Consider the following 13718-nt stretch of genomic DNA (forward strand, 5'->3'; position numbering starts at 1 on the left):
CCCCCCCGGGGGCCGCCGCGCCCGGCCCGGGGGAGGGATGGGGCGGGACGGGGCCGCCCTGCCCTGCCCTGCCCTGCCCTGCGCTGTCCGCCGCTCCCCGCTTCTCCGCTCCCACCGCGGCACCGGCCGGGCAGGGGGCACACGGCGAACGCACTGGTTCCTCGCCATGTGTGGGATGCGCCTTGGCCGCTGCGCGGGTGGTTTGGCTTCCAAACCTTTCCTCTGTGCCCGGTGCCAACAGGGTGTTTTTGGGGGAGATGGTGGTGATCGGTGGAGCGCTAATTAATTAATTTCAGCCATTTCTAGTTGCACGAATCGTTGTTTCTGATCTGACTCCACAGAGGTAGACCCAAGAAAATGATACATTTTGGGTTCAGTGCCAAATGCCCATTTAATCTGAGCTAGTGTCTGAAAGGTGATTTTTTTTTCCCCCCTAAGATGTAGGGTTCTGTCTTCGCTGTTTGCCTTGGAACAAACACTGTAGCCTTTCTTATCTGTTATGCTGCAGTAAGAACTGCAGTCCTTTCCTGGGAGGTTTTAAGTAAATAAATACATTCATTTTTAAAAAGAAAATGAGAATTCACAGTGATAAAATATTGCAAAGAGGATGGGAGTGATGCCAGTCCTGCAAACATATGTGTAGGGGTTGATAACACGTGTAGGAAAGATCTGTGCTTGGAGGAGGAAATGCTCCCCAGAATTTACAGTTGCCAGTGTCAGTCTCACTGGGATGGGAGCTTCTGCCCTGGTTTATGATGGGGGTTTTTTTTTTGCCTAGGTTCTCTTTTTTCTTTTTTTTCCCTTTTTTTTTTTTTTATACAGGAAAATATTTGCTGCCTCTTGGTAGCTGCATGATGTCTTTTAGCACAGGCCTATTTGCCATCACTAGAACCTCTCCATAGCTTCACACATTTATTTCTTATTTTGGATCTGAGAGATTTTGCTTTGCCATGAGATTTCACGTTATTGGCAGTTATCTCTTGGCCACATCCATAGCAGGAGAACTTCCTCCCTTTCTAATAGACTGTTCATACTTGTCAGGTGAAGAAAATGGCTTTACACCTATGCTTCCTAGGAACAGGATGCAGATAAAATGCAATTACTTAGTTTACAAAGTACTCTTAATATCATGTTTTGATAGCCACTAACTTGTCTAAACTTTGGGGTTTTGGCATTATTGCTTTTGTGCTAAAGCGTTTTGTTCAGTAAAGGTGAAAGGAAACTGTCTGGAAGTATCAAATATTTTCAATCTCCTGTTGCGCCCAAGGCGACCAATACCACATGCAAACCCTTAAGAAAAAAGTGGCTCCTATTTCAAAGTGTCAGTTGGGTCCCATTATAAATACTAAAACGGAATAAAAATAAAATAATTAAACCAATAAATCACAAACCCAATAGCTGTGGGAAGCTGTAGCAGATCTCAAGGACAAAAGAAGCAGAAAAAAATTAGGAAAGTATATCAGACCTAATCAAAACCCCATTGAAATGAGTGGAAAGTCTCCCATGGATGGTCAAGGGCTTAATAGGTCAGATATGGACCATTTGCTGCCAATGGCTATAGTTAAAAATAATTTCCACTCTGATAATTCAGGAATAATTACGTGCAATCCACTGTGTCAGATGATGTAGAACTAAGATAACTTACCTGAATTTGCAGGAATTTTGTTGCTGCAGATGGGTATCATGTTTTAGATTCCTGGTGTTTCTGTGTTTGCGGGGGAAGTAAGACTGGGGTTTTTTGTTTGATTGGTTGTTTTTGTTGCTGTTTTTTACTCTTCTGTTGGGAACATTAAAAAATGAGGGCTCGGTTCTCTGGAGTCCTGAGCAATTTCACCTAATGTGAGAGACCCCTGATGTTTTTAGTGAGAAGCCAGTTAGCAAAGTTTGTGTAACTCATATTCTCACCACGCCATGCGTTGTCCCCTCTTGGGGGATGGTTGGCCCCCAGATGAGGACTGAAAAATTGGCCTTTTCCATGGGTCACACGACTGAATAATTTCCAAGCAGTAGAAGCTGACTGGCTCTGGAGTCTGTGGTGGCCTCTCTGGAGATGTCCTGCCTGGGAAAGGATGATGCTGGTGGGATGCTGATTAGCTTGAGGAATCACATCATAGATAAGAAAACCTACCAGTAACTTTCCATAAAGAAAAAAGCTAAGCTGAAGCAGCAAGGGACGTGGTTTAGCTGCTTCAGCATGGGCAAGACTGTATTTCCAGCATCACCGAATCATGGTTTCTAAGAATTCGAGCTGTTGACAGATTTTCAAAATGTTTTGACAACTCATTTCACTAAGATTTTTTTACTTGGGAGTCTTGAAAATTTGTCACCGTTTTGCAGAAATACTTCAGGTTTTTTCGGTTATAAAGCAAGGGGGAAAAATTTATTTTTTTTTCATTGAAGTCCCACTAAAAATGTTTGGCCCTTTCCAAAGTAACTAGCTCTTAGAAAAACTCCATTAGCTGGATAAAAATCCTCCAGAGCTGTGGCTTAAAGGAAGGTCATGGTTTTGGTTGCTTTGATCCAGATAGCAGAGTTAGAGGAAACATCCTGCACCCCTGCTTGGGTAACACTCTTAAAGGCTGTTATATGGTTAAATGAATGATGTTTTTCTAAATTTTCTTGAATAATTGAATCAAGTCTTGAGGGACTTGGTGAAAACATCACTGTCTTTAGCACTGTTTGCCTAGAATTTTTTTAAAAGCTGATGGTCAGCTGTGAATTGGTCTTTATGCTAAAATTGGATCCCTGAGGTGTGGGAGTGTTGTATGCATGGCACCAGCCATTTGGTTTGTCAGGAGGTCAGTGTTTGTGAAAGCAATTATTTTAGTAACCAAAATGTGATGTTTACATTATTAGCTTGGCTGTTTAAAATGAAGCTTGTGCGAAGAAATGAGATGGGCTCATTAAATGTTTAATTAAACCATTGTCTACAAATAGGTTGTACTGCTAAACATTGCTTCTCTTTATTGAAGAATAAAGTTTAAAATGGTACTTTAAACCTGAAAAAGACCTGTTACTGTTATTCCTTTCAAGGGAATAGTTATTTCTTTTTCCTTTTTTTTTCTTTTTTTTTTTTTTTTATGGGTAAAATCCTCTAAATTCTCAACCATGGTTTGACTGCGTGACTCACAAGCAAATTAGCAAGATCACTTTTTTCACCTTCAGGGATACCAAGACGTCCACAGTTGTGTTCTTGGTTCCAGTACAAGCTTCACTCATGCGCGTCCCCACTGACCTTGTAGCAAATATTTGCCAAGAAAAAATATCAAGTACAGCATTCAGGAGCTTTTTACCACTATATTGGCATGGAAATGTCTCAAGTAGTTATTTGGAAATGTCTCATACAGTCTGAAGGTAAACATGCCATATAGTCCCTGACCTGAAATGTTCAGCTTGTTTGCAGTAGCTGGACATATTTTCTACCTCGTCAGTGACCAAAGGCAAATAGATTTGTAACTGCTACTGCAGCTGGAATTAATGTGCAGATGTTTTTGTGTTGCTCTTCATACAGCCCAATATGGGCTATATAAATTAGGTTTTGTCTGTAACATGTACCAAGGAAATTATTTTTCAGTGAATGGCCTTATGGTGAGCCTGGGTGCTTGACAAGCTGTGCAGGCAATGAGATGGTGCTCTTCTTCACTTGTACCTCCTACTATATTTCAGGGGACATTCTCCTTGGTATTACCTTGTAATTAAAGGAAATGGATGAGGTATTTGGTAGTCTATGGAATCAGGGCCTTGGTAGCATTGTGAGCAAAGGTTTCAGTTATAATCCATAACAGAAATGAATATGCCCATTTTTAAAGTTAGAAATCTGGATACTTTAGGGTAGAGGGTTCTTCCCAGTACCTGACGTAGTGGGTTGACAGATTGAGACAGTGAAAAGTATACTAGCTACAAAGTATTTGGGGATGGGTGTGTGTCTCCTTGGAGCATTAGGTGTTACTAGTGTCTCCTCACCCTCCCCAGGCACTTTTGAAGGTTTTGAAGCAGAAGACCAGTCCTGTGACCCAAATGGCCTTTTATATTCTCATGTCTTCTCTCTGTATCAGGGTGAACTTTTGGGGAGGGGAGAGAGAAAACAGACAGGCTTATTACTGGTCATGAAGCCATGAGTTGCCTCTTTCAGACAATTTGGTTGAAAACTAAGACATTTTATGGGTTGACTAGCAGGTGGTCTATGTGGAGTCTTGGCATGAAACTGTTTCCAGGTAGCAGGGCTGTGTAAGGCCGCATTGCTCTGCCAGTAGCACTCTAGCTTTCATGAGAGCGGAGCTGAAGAAGCTGATGAGAGAAACTTGATAATCCTTTGGGAACCATTTGTTGAACTCCCAAACTCAAAATCAAGTCAGGGTGAGAGGTAGAAGTCAGCCAGTGAAGGTTTGGTTTGCTAGGTCAAACTGCAAGGGGATGCTAAGCTGTAGGGAAACAGGAGTATTGTTAACCAAAGACATGATTTTACCTGGAGACTATTTCCACAGGTTTAAGAGAAACAGGAAACAATCACTGTTTACAGCAGAGATTCCTTAATTCTTCCTGCTAATTTATGAATGTGCAATGGCCTTTTTTTTTTCCTGAGGCCCAGTGATCTAACTACTACTCTCTCACTGCTCTCACTGAGAGAATGATCTAATTAGTGCTGCCAATTACATTCAATTTAAATCTGATGAATAGCCAGTTTCAGAAGGCCTGATTCTGTCTAGTGCTCTGAGCATCCTGAGCACCTTAATGTGTTCTCACTTGCCTGTACTGCTTATGGAAGCTGGAGGCACCCTGCATCTTGTGCAGGTAGTTCTGTGTTCACATGCCTTAGTTTCCTCACAATTTTGGTGGGATGAAATCTTGCATTTTCTGGGAAAACCTTCCACTCTGGTGGCTTATGTTCCTCCTGCATTAGTTCTGCTAATTTGTTTCTTCTATTATTGCTTTGCGCAGGGAAATTTCAGTCAGTACCTTGGCATGCAAGGGATTTTTAATACATTTTAGTAATGGAAAGCTGCTATTCTACTGCTCAGGAAGATGCAGCTCTGTAATACTTCTGAGGCCCTGCAAAGGATAATTTCTGAATGCACAACCCACTGTTGAGTTTGTGTAGGCTGTTAAGGAACAAAGAAGTTACCAGATTTTTTTTTGAAACCCATATTGTTCGGCCTAACCAGAGCCTGGCCTTTCAGAAGAGGTCAGCATCCTTCAGCTTTCCTAGTAAATAGCTCAGTTTTTGAAAGGACTGAAAGGCCAGTTAGGCAGTTCTGTAACCTGCCATTTCTATTGACAAGAATTTGGAGGAAAGAAGAGCTCTTTAATCTCGCTGTTAAGGTTAGAGACATGGCCCCTGTATTCTGTGGCTGAGGTTCACAGTGCAAAGGGGAGGGATAGACAGACAGATGCATGGATGGATGGATGCAGAAACCTGCAGAATGGGATTGGTGCAGCTCCTGAGAAATCTGCATCCTCCAAGTCCATGCTTGCCTGTATACCGATGAGCTGCAGGGAGCTTGCCAGGAAGGGAAGTAATTTTAGAGTGTGATTTGGAAAATGATTCAGTTTAAAAATTGCTATTTTTGAAGGGCTACTTTCAGCTGGGATCCAGTCCCCAGCCTGTTCCCAGAAGCACTTGCCTTGCTGCAGCAGAGCGTGGTGAAAAGTGGAGGAGGAATGTCTGTCTGGGAACCGGCAGCCCTGAATCTCGTGATGCTGCTGAGGAAACAATTCATGGGAATGGGGCCTTCGTACATTTCACATCCCTTCCTGCATTTGGCAGGTGAGTGTTTAACCCAGCTAGGTTGGTGAACGTGGCAAAGGTCACTCTGCCCACCCTCCCTCCATGCTCAAGGGAAGGCACAAGGAATGTGGGTCTGGAAATGGGGCTGCTGGGCAGACAAAGTTTTGAGACAGGAAAGCCTGCTTTATCCTGTTGACATAAAAGCCAAGGACAGCATGAGGAATTTATGAATCAAAGTTGTGAAATGGCAAACACCTTTTTCATGCCATTTGAAGATGTATTGTATGTATTTGATAGAGCCTGTGGCTGCACATCCTGCAAATCTCTCCAGCCAGTGGCAGCGGAATGAAACCGGCTAAGCTGACACTCACTCTGTCAGGCTGAGGCTTTACAGAAGTTCAGGACAGGCAACATTTGATCACAGCACTGAAGAAAATATTGGCAACCCCTTTGGCCTGTTAGATTTGCTTTCTAGGGTGAGAAGTTTCAGAGAGCGATCCTGTGCTGATTACACCTGTCAGTTATCAACAAACAGGTTAAAATGCCTCTTCTGCCCTGGATTTGTCCCTCTTGTTTCATTCAGACAGGTGCTGCCTGATGCTCCTCTGAGGTCATTTACCCTGGTAAGCTTTTCATAAACAGGTTCCACTTGTGACTAAGCAACTTCACAAACTTGGTTTGTTCTCGAGGATGTGTGGAGTCGAAGTGTATGGCTAAAGACTTTGCTCTGCTTCCTGTGCAGGTATCAGGGGCATACAAGGAAAGCAACATATCATCTTATCATCTTTAGAACAAATTCTAAGCTCCTGCTAGGAAGCAGAGGGTGAAGAGAACGTCATGGTGAGGAGGGCTTCCCTTTACAGCTGTCCATTTTTACTTCAAATGCAATGAGCAAATGGGGAAATGTATCAAGCTTTTTAAAAAAAATAAAATTCCAGGTTGCTGTGTAGAGGGTTTTAAAGGACCTTTCCAGATTAAGATTTTCTGTTATTTATGGCCACATAAACAGTGTTACATGTGTAATACCAAAACATTCTTTGTGTGTGTTATGAAAGAAACACAACTGCTGTGCCACTGAACATGCAAAACTGTGCCAGGGAAAACATTCAGGACCAGAGTAATTTTCACCTCTGTTCTTCTTAGCCTGGAAATGAACTTCAGCCTCCCATATTCCTATTTTTAGCGATGGCCACTGCCCATATTCACCTGGGCACTAGGGGAAAATGAAATGAAGCTGTTTGGCAGAGTTTTGCAGTCATTTCACAGAGGAGCAGTCAAAGTGGTGTAAACTTGTTACAGTGGCTTTAATCCATTGTAGGTGTACTGTGGCCAGTGCTCTCACTTTAGTTTTAGAGCAGTGGGGTATTGATTTAGCATTTAACAAGCACTTATCTAGTGAAAATGCATCAGTGGAAACATTAGAAATAAAAATGCACAATGAAGAACATACGATATTGAATCCAAACTACACAGTGTGCTTCAGGTCAGAAAGAGCTTAGGTAAGGAATGAGGGGAGCACAATGGAATAGTGGGACAAGGAGTGCCTAAGAGTGGACACTGCAAGAATGGAGTAAATAATGGTAACTCTGAGGGCACTCTGTGCCTGAGAGATCACTTCTGTAGCTCTGCTTCTGTGAGAAGTGCAAGAGGCAGGGATGGAGAATAGAAAGGAGCACATACTTTAAAAGCCTTCTGGAAGCTCAGGCTTAGAGTCCTCTCAAACGATTTCCTTCCAGCTGCACAGTCCCCTTGCTGGCCCTTCAGGTGTGTTGACTTCTAGGTGAGCATGGTCTAGTGCACAGGTTGGAAAGTTTTCAAGCAGCACTTGCCAAAGTGTATTTTAGTTTTCTAAATCAGAAGTTCAGTGGGCTAACAGAGGTTTGGGATATATGGGATTTGTCCCACATGGAAACGAGCTGCCTCCAGGCAGTTGAGTGTTGTGTCCCGCCATCATGTGGGGCCTGCTGGCTTCCCTGGGACTCTTGGCTGTATCTCAGGAGGGAGCCATTCCCATTTTACAGTGACTCTGTGTCAGGTTCAGCCCATGTGCCATCCACAGCTCCTGACTCCTGGTCTAACAGCCAGGCTGTCTGAGTCAGGCTTAGAAAACATGGATTTCTCACCAGTTATAAGCTGATACATTGCATCACCTTGTTCCAATAATTTCTCTTCAGTTGCCTTACTTACCCTTCTGACCTTGGTCCTGTTTCTCTCCCTAGGCTGAGAAATACTCCGGAATAGAATGGCTTTTATTTTGATGCGTTGTCATACCTCCATTGGAGATACAAAGAAGTCATGGCAAGCTTCCCACCATCCATGAAGGAAATAGAAGAGAGTCCCACTGGTGTGAGAACCATTGTACTGGTGAGACCTTGTCGTGCTCATAATGATAGAAGGGGAAAATACTCTGCTGTGAAAAAGATGTGGTCTAGCAAGCAGGCTTCATTTCTGTCCAAATGCCAGTGTGGCTTATTATTTTCTAATGAAATGAAATATATTCATGCTCTCTGAAGCTGACTGTGTTGATTTAATTTGTGTTTTGTGATCAAGATTCTAGATTTCATATCTTTTATGTTTTATAAGTAGTGAGCAGGGATTTAGCTGCATAAGACGCATTAATATCAATACAATATAACTCCCCAGGCACTTCTTTAAAGACTATTTTATACATAACAACATGGAATTTCACCTCTATATTTCTCTCATTCTCTGCAGGAAAAAACAGTGATAGCTAATCTGAAGGCAAGCACACATTTTATTATTGCTCTCAAAGCAGTAAGCATTTTTAGTACTCTGAATTTTTCCTGCTGACAAACAACAGGCAGTGTATAACACAGAAATCAAATAGGTGCTTTTTTGGTGGGCTGGGCTGGGGAAAGCAGCAGAACAATCTCAGGCATGAAATCACAGGTTATTATTTATTTTACATGATTTCAGTGTGCTGCTTTCAGAGTTTTTTGCTTTAGAGAACTGGTATGCACTAAGTGAGGGAGATCCTTCTCCAGTATGAAATATTATTAGAAAAGGAAAGTTCACTTTTCTAGAGGAAATTTCCTGGGCCTGCTTCCTTTCCCATGAGTAAAAATGATCCAAATACTGTTGAGAATGGAAATAGGGAGGAAAAAAGACATGTTTTCCAAGCAAAATATGTTAATTTTATTTTTGCTTTGTCCTTACAAGCCATGTTTCTGACTTTCAGCCCAACCACTAAATTTGTCTCTCTGTACTAAAAGTTAATTGTCACATCTTAGACACTTGTTCATCCAGGAGAATGGAACAACCTGGGAATGATCCTAGGTAATTTTGAGTATTTTCCAGCAGAAGGAAAGACCTCTCAGCATCACCTGAGGACTCTTGGTGGGTCTTGGACATATCAAGATGTTCTGTTTGAGCTCGGCCTGGTGAGAGCTCTTGCCAGGACAGGGTCTGTGCTGTGGGATGAACCAGCTGGCTGGACTTTGTAGGGTGTACTGTGGATCACACCTGCATCATGCTTACCCTCAAGTAAGGAAACATTACATTTGTCAGAGTTTAGTCTTCCTAAAATTTGGCTTTCCTGATTTAATTCATGATTCAGATAAACAAAATTCCAGTTATTCTGATGACACTTCACAAGGGTTGGACTCATGATGGCCCCCAGTCACAACTTTCCTTGTTTTGGGATTGCAAAGCATTCCTTTTGCTCTGAACTGAGTGAGTAGGTCCCATTTGGCAAGTATGAAGTGTCTCTGGAGCTGTGCTGTTCTGGTGCTGAAGAAGAATGTGCACTGCACCAGTCAGTGGTACTGTTGTATATTAATCCCGTGAAGCAAATTCTTCCATCTCTGATCAAGTGCTGAAGTTTAAAGGGGCAGTTGCAATACAACAGAATATAAATCATCACCTTAACTGCAGCTTGTGGAAGCTTGTGTCATGGGATTCAGCCTAACAACAAAATAAATCTATAAATCAGCTGGAAATGACCGAGGAGACGAGTGCCTGGATTTTTTCAATTGCGCATTGAATAATTACGAGCTCCCAGTGTGTATGCCCAAGTCTCACACACACACACACACACAGGAAGTGTACAGCAGATAGAGATGTAGCCCAGAAGTTCATTATTTGGCAGTTGTAGGAGTTATGAGTCCCAGGGACTGCCTGACCTTAGGATTCTTCTTCTAGTAACACTGGATTTCTTGGGACTGGAGAATACATGAATCAGAGGAATGAAGGTCAGGGAAAGAAAAGGTATGTTTAAGCTGAAGAATAACACTGGCTCAAAAGCAAATGAGTGTGTATTGCCTCTGAATGCACTGAGAGTGAGAATATTTGAGACTGTTCCTAGCTATTAAATTAATCAAATTTCTAAACAGTCTTCCAATAAGAAGAATGAGAGCAAAAAGCTGGACTGCCTGTGAGGTGGAGTCTGAAGGGTGTTGTATAAAGTGATGTCTGCAATAGCAGTAAACTGAATTTAATGGCTAAAGTGCTCCAAACATCATCAGATACTTTAAACTGGATAACATACAGACCTCAGTCATACACAGTATTTCTTCCCAATCACCACTAAAAGGGGTGTTACATTTCCACGCTCTTTTTATAGCAATATTGACTTTTGAAGTCAAGTAACTTTTGTAAGCTGGCTGAGGAATGCATTTGGGAAGAAAGGCTAGGGATGATTTTGCTAGAACATCCATATCAGTGGGAAAAAACAAAGAAAAAAGTTATGTCTGTTACAATTTACCAACATGAAAGCTCCTCAAGGTCTCCGCTGTTCAGAACCCAGCAGGAATTTTCCAACTGAGGAGGAGAAAGAGAAATGTTTACTAAAAGACAGATTGCAAACATCAAGCTGCCTGTTCTGCAATTGATCTTTTACACTGAGAATATCCAGAAGATCTATACTCATGGTTAGGCTGTTATTTGGAAAGGCAGTAAAATACGTTCTGCTGAGAACTGCTTCATATTAAGCCTGCAACTTGGGGAGCTTTTAAAATACAGCAATTGCCTTGGATGTTCATTTCCAGGCAGACCCTGGTCTATACATTTAAAGCAATGATTTGTCTTTCAGATCCACTGGAAGTATGCTGGGTTTTTTCCTTGCTTGATTAAGAAGCACAAAAATATCACAAAGGAGGGAAAAAAAAAAAGGCTATTGGACAGGGTTTTGTTAAATGCCACACTCTAGCCCCTTCCTGAACAAAAAGAGGCAAAAAAAATTTAAAAAAAATAGACACCTCTGTGCTTAGAAGTCTGGAAGGTAGGTGTTCTTGAGTAGGGAAGCTGTCAAATTCAGCCTATGGGGCTGTGCTAGCTCAGTGAAACACAATGGGAAAGCCCAGAAATGGGGGAATGATGTTGCCCGCACAACCATATTGCCATTTTTAGGAGAGACACTTCTACACTTTGTCATATTGACCTTTAGTTTCTTATCACTGCAGATTGATCTCCTCTTCTGTGCTATTTTCCCAACCTCTTTAATCAGTATTTTCTTGACGAGAAGACAACTCAGAAGAATTAGAAGATTAATTTCTCTTAGGAAGAAACATGAGTCTTTATCAACTGCTCTTCAATTGCTGCTGCTAGGAGATTGAGACATGGAAAAGAGATTTAATGCTTACTGCCATGCTTTCTGCCTGGTAACATGAAACTACATCCACATCCCCATGGCTCCTATCGAGTACTTATGCACTAACTTGTCTTCTGTGCAGCAGCAAAGCTTTGCTAGAAAAGCAAAGAGGATGAACAGCCCTGTGGTGTCTCAGCACTTGCAGTACCAGCTACATTCACCTCTTCCATTGCTTCTGTAACTCTCAAATCCTCTGCAATAAAGCACCTTTCACTATCATTTTCCAGGAAAGATGTGATAGCTGTAAGCTATCTCCTTGACTCTGATATTAAATCCCTGGTATTAATGGATCATGGCCTTCAACATTGTCAATATTATTGAGAACAATATTGTGACACTGGAAACTCAATCAAACCTCACCTTTTACATTACTTGTTACACAGTTTTTACCTTAGCACTCTGAAAGGAAGCAATTATCCTGGGTCCATGAAAACATCTTAAGTGTAAAAGACAGCGAGTAATGATTGTTGTCCCTTCACCCTCAAAGAAAGCGGATAATTGGAAAAAATAAATAAAGACACTGGTGAAAGAAAAAGGGATATAGATGGGGCCATAGGCCATAAGAAATTCTGCCTGCTTGCATCTGCACAGTGCACTAACAGTTCAGCAATTTCTCAAAGGCAAGCGGGTTGCTTTCACAGCAGTTTTTGATGCAGCTTTTGGGAGACCTGGGGCTAAAGATTGCCCAGGTGTGATTTGTAATTCTACCTTCCGCCTGTTTCCACATATGCAGTGAAGACTCCTGTACCCTCTTCTTTTTGAGCATAGCTGGCTAAAGGCAAGGATCCCCAGGGAAATCTACAGCAAAATTGTGTTCCTGCTTTATGATGACAGTTAACTTTGAAATTAAAAACTAATAAAGCAAATTCTAACTGAGCCCAAAATGGTACTGGCTTTTTGGACTAAAATTTCAGGGTTGAATAACTGGAATTTCAATATCATCCCATATGTCTTTGTGAAGCAGTATTGTCCCAAATGGCTAGTGATGCAGTGCTTTCTCAGTCCTGCTGAATAAATCTATTTTAAGTCAATTCCCAGGAAAAGAGTTTGAAAACCTCCTCTTGCTGTTGGCATTGTTTATTTGCAACAGTAAAAGTCTGCCAAATTTCAGGCTTCATCCTGCAAACACCAGGAACTCTGTCACTTATCCAGCAAAGCTTTCATCACAGGCTTAATTCCGAAACACTTGAATAGTTCCCAGTGACATCTGCAGAGTAAGTCATCTCCAACAGCTTAGGTTAAGCACACCTGTCCCCTGGACCAGAGGGATTTGTTTGTACATTTTTCAGAGCACGGCACTGCAAGAAAATGTTCACCAGTAGAAGGTACCTGAGGAGTTGGTGACTGGTGTTCCACAGAGGTGAGCAGGGCAGGGGAGGGGGGACCAACTATAGTGAGAGATGGCATTTGGGAAGGACAGGAGACTTGTCTTCATGCCTTAAAATTTATATTCCACTTCATCCCAAAGATTCGGTTAGCTGGAAGTTTACCTTGGTCTGGGAGTGTGTTCAGGCAAAACACAATGTCAGTCTTCCACAGGCTTTGGGGAGTTCTGCTGGGTTTCAGGGGAGGTTTCAGGGGTTTCAGTTTCCCTACAGACCTCTGCCCAGTGAGGGAAATGCTGCAGAGGTAGAGGATGGAATGACACAGCATTGCTCAGCCCTCAGAGATGTAAATGGCTGCTGGTGAAGGAGGATCTTCTGCTACAGACTAAAACCTGGCACAGTCATCACTTCACTGCACTGTGTGATTTTAATCTGATGGAGCCTTTTTTATTCAAATCTCATTGCTCTTGACTGACATCAGGAGTAAAAATCTTGAATAGAAATGTTTCTGTCTGTAATTATAATTGGATTTGACAAACTTCCCCTCTCCACTACATTGACCATGCAATGATTTCTTTCAGTTCTATGCTTGTTTGGGAAGAAAACCTGGTATATCATCAGTATGAATTGCTCTGTAGAGAGTTTACGAGGGCAGGTGCACCGGAGAGAAATGGATAGTATGGCCTTGTGTCGATAGGAACTGTTACTGGCACGGGAGAAGTTTAATTTCAATCTCACTGTAAAACATGAAACCAATAAGTTTGTGGGTAGGGAAACTCACACTAAACACACTCATCCAAGCCTTACAAACATGAAGAGGGCTCTGACTCAGATGGTTTGAAGGCAGGTCAAGGTGAAACCACCCTGCTCACAGAAAATGAAGCAGTGACAGTGCTTGGGTGGGTGGATGGCTTTATTTCAGTCCAGTGAATGTAGTGCTGTGCACAAGATGTCCTCTGGCTGTAGGATTACAATAAGGGGCTGTGGTATGGAAATTGGCTTGTGCAGCAGAAGCCTTAATGTTCAGGAGCTCAGAGTGTGGCTCACCAGGAATGTTCTG

The sequence above is a fragment of the Corvus kubaryi genome, unplaced genomic scaffold (genome assembly GCF_017639235.1).
Source record: "Corvus kubaryi isolate FWS band 111438036 unplaced genomic scaffold, C.kubaryi_AGA036_p1.0 76, whole genome shotgun sequence".
Taxonomy (NCBI): Eukaryota; Metazoa; Chordata; class Aves; order Passeriformes; family Corvidae; genus Corvus; species Corvus kubaryi.